Source organism: Limulus polyphemus, unplaced genomic scaffold (assembly GCF_000517525.1).
Source record: "Limulus polyphemus unplaced genomic scaffold, Limulus_polyphemus-2.1.2 Scaffold94, whole genome shotgun sequence".
Lineage (NCBI taxonomy): Eukaryota > Metazoa > Arthropoda > Merostomata > Xiphosura > Limulidae > Limulus > Limulus polyphemus.
Genome location: NW_013665704.1, coordinates 948,016 through 951,459, shown reverse-complemented (window position 1 = coordinate 951,459; position 3,444 = coordinate 948,016). Strand labels below are relative to the sequence as shown.

The following is a 3,444-nucleotide window of genomic DNA, read 5'->3' as shown; positions in this document are numbered from 1 at the left end:
ACTTTGCAATACACTTAATTTCCACAGTCGCGCTATAACAAACGCTATAATTCACAACGAACGAACGTCTCACGTTCTCGACTCAACAATACTCTGGCCGCAGTTCAATTACACATTGTTCCCGTCGCTTCTTGACCGGTCTTATATCTAGTATCCCCCATATCTAGTAGTCTCCCGACGCTTCATGAACGTTCTAGAAGCAGTGGCGTGTTACTAGCGTCACGTGACCTCCGCTGTCGTAACAATATAATCTCTGAAGCATGCTACCTCATCAACAGTTCATGTATTGTGTAGAAATTATGGTTCAACTATGCCTCCCTATCCACCAAGATTTTTCTGAAATGGTGAAATTGCCCTTAAAGGTTCTTTGCGCATACCTTCCCTTTCATGTTATCTGGATCTGCTGTTGTAAATTATTTATTTTGTTATAAAATACCATTTACAATATTGTTACGTATCTGCTCGTTTGTTAATTTCCTTAATTTCCGGTATAAATTCTTTACGAGGAACTTCAGCGATGCAAGTCGTAACAGTATTATTATTATTATATGCTCTGGCTAGTTTAAAGATCCCTTACTTTACAATGTATTTTTGAATTCTTCTTCCCTTACCAGAATTTTGAATTAAAAAAAGGAACAAATAGTGAAACAAGATGAAGGATTAAATTTTTTTTATCTATTTTCCACAAAATAAATAAGTAAGAGTTTATAAATTTAAATTACTAATCATACAAAATGTTAAGAATACATTAATTTCACAGGTAGTATCAGTTACACTGCTAACACTTGTTTTAATGTAAATTGTGGGTAAAAAAAGGCACAAGTCACTAAAAAAAATTACTACGCTCCTACCTTTAGTTTACCAAGTAATTCTTGAGATGTGATTACATGAGTAACTTCTGTTTCATTAATGCCATGGATGATTCCTTCTTCTCCAAGAGTGGCATATAAAGTTACAACTACAATTTATAAAAATGAAAAACCACGGTTATTTAATAAAGAATAATAATAAATGAGGTAATATAATGTATATTTTTTGTGCTTTTTTATTCTTTTATAATCAGGAAACGCAAGTGAATCAGTTTCATTTAGAATTTAAATAAACAAAAGAAGATTGTATGTATAACAGTCTCTTGTTTAATGAAATTAATCATCAAATTGTTGTGAATAAAAACATTTATGAAAATATTTTAATCAAATAACTTTTGAAATAAAGAAATATAGCTTTTAAAAACATTATACCTTAGGAAACATCTTTTTAGTTATCTTATAGAAATATCTCTCTTTATATTTCACTATAAATCAGAATCATGGATGCAAATATACCTGGAATATTGAATCGAAGACATGCTTGTGCTGCTATCATCCATTCCACACGAGTTTCAGCAAAAATGACTATGTTCTGTCTGGGCCGAATACCTATAGCCATAAGTCCTTTTCCCATAAATTCTACCTTTTTGTTAGCTTCTTCATAAGTCAACCATTTATAATTTCCAAGGATCAACTATTCAAAAGAGAAATTATAAGTTTCTTATACTCATGATCCCAGTATTAAATGTAATGAAACATACATGTACTTTTAATACTTTGAATTTGGTTTGCTTTGATTATCAGAAAGCATTTGATAAGGTGCCTCACAAAAGACTTGTTACAAAAATTACATTTGTGGGTGTTGAGGAATGTTATTAAATTGGATAGAAAATTAGTAAGAGAGTACAAAGCAGAAAGTAGTAATAAATGAAGGTAGATCTAACTGGATCACAGTTACAAGCAATGTACCTCAGGGCTCTATGCTGGGTCCTCTTCTGTTTGTGATTTATATTAATGATATTGACTCTGGAATGACCAGCAAAATTTTGAACTTTGCAGATGACATTAAGATTTTTGGGGTGGCTAACTGTATCAAAGATGCTGCAGACTTACAGGGAGATTTAGATCATTTGATGCATTGAGCCAATATGTGGCAAATGCATGTAGGTTTCATAATTCAAATTATTGTTACAATTTAAATGGAAATACATTAAATACTGTAGTTGAAGACAAAGAGTCTTGGTGTTGTGATCGAAAATTCATTGAAGTCATCTAAACAGTGTATTGTAGCTAAATAGGGCTAATAGGATTTGGGGTAGCATCTATAGAAATATTGAATACAAGACAAGGGATATTATTGTTTCACTGTATAGATCACTTATAAGGCCTCATTTAGAGTACTGTGTACAGTTTTGGGCTACCTTCCTCAAGAAGGACACTGAATTGTTGGAGATGGTTCAGAGAAGAGCCACTAGTATGATACCTGGGATGTTGGGATTGTCCTATGAGGAGAGACTATAATCTCTAAACTTGTTTTCTTTGGAGAGGAGAAGGATCAGAGGGGATTTGATTAAAGTACTTAAGATTATTAAGGGTATTGATAATATAGATCCATCAAACTTTTTTGTGTTTAGCAGTGAAAACAATAGTACAAGGGGTCATAAATTCAAATTTGGCAGCATAGGAGTCCTCTGCAGTTTAGACAGTATTACGTTTCAAACAGGGTGGTTGGCGTTTGGAATGAGCTGCCTTCAAGGGTGGTGGAGGCAGAAAAGTTAACTGAGTTCAAGAAAGTATTAGATGAATACATGAGTAGTAAGTGATGGTTTTAGTTGGGAGCTGGAAAGGACATCCTCGATGGGCTAATAAGCTCCTTTTTTCCCTTTAAACTTTTATGAAATTTAAAGATTTTTAATAAGAAATGATACAAATACAAGAAATGAAAGAGAATTTAAACAAAAATTTAAATCTTTCTGTCAGGCACTCTCAAACTAACTGCTAAAGTCAATTTTTTATGAAGATTAAAATGTGAAAATTTTCATGTTATTTTGAAAAGTTTATATTAAAAGAAAGAGGAACGGGCTTTCTGTTCTCAAGTTTTTGTTTTTTAAACTACTATTTAAAGAAAATTATTCACAGTGTTACGACAGCGGAAGTCACGTAATGCTGAAAGCATGCTCGATGGAGTTTCTAGAAGGATCATGACTGTTCCTGGCAACTCTTGTCTTTTCTAGGCGCCCTCTATTTTAGTATATAAGCCCGGCAAATAAAGCGGAGATCATAATTTGCAGACAGACAGATATAGAGACATATAATTGAATCAAGTGAGCGGTAGTGGCCATAAGTAAAGTGCCAGCCTGTGTTTAAGTTAAATTGACTGTGGAAATTCTGTTGCAAAGTTGTATTGAGAAAGAATAAATTAGTTTTAATTAAGAAAGAACTAGTATCGCCGAAGTTTCTCGAAAACAAATTTTACGGAAATTAACAAACGACCAGAGACGTAACAAATTGGTGTCAGAAGTGGGATGAAAAAAAAAAGAAGATGGAAACGAGAAGTGGCAAATCAAACTACAGCTTAGCAGAATTGATGGCAGCAATACAATAACAGCAAAAGAAACAAGAAGAACGAAAAAAT

General features: G+C 33.0%; 1 pseudogene; it reads right to left on the bottom strand.

Moving 5' to 3' along the window:
- Positions 1–3,444, bottom strand: part of LOC106469105 — a 57,305-nt pseudogene that overhangs the window by 29,045 nt on the left and 24,816 nt on the right.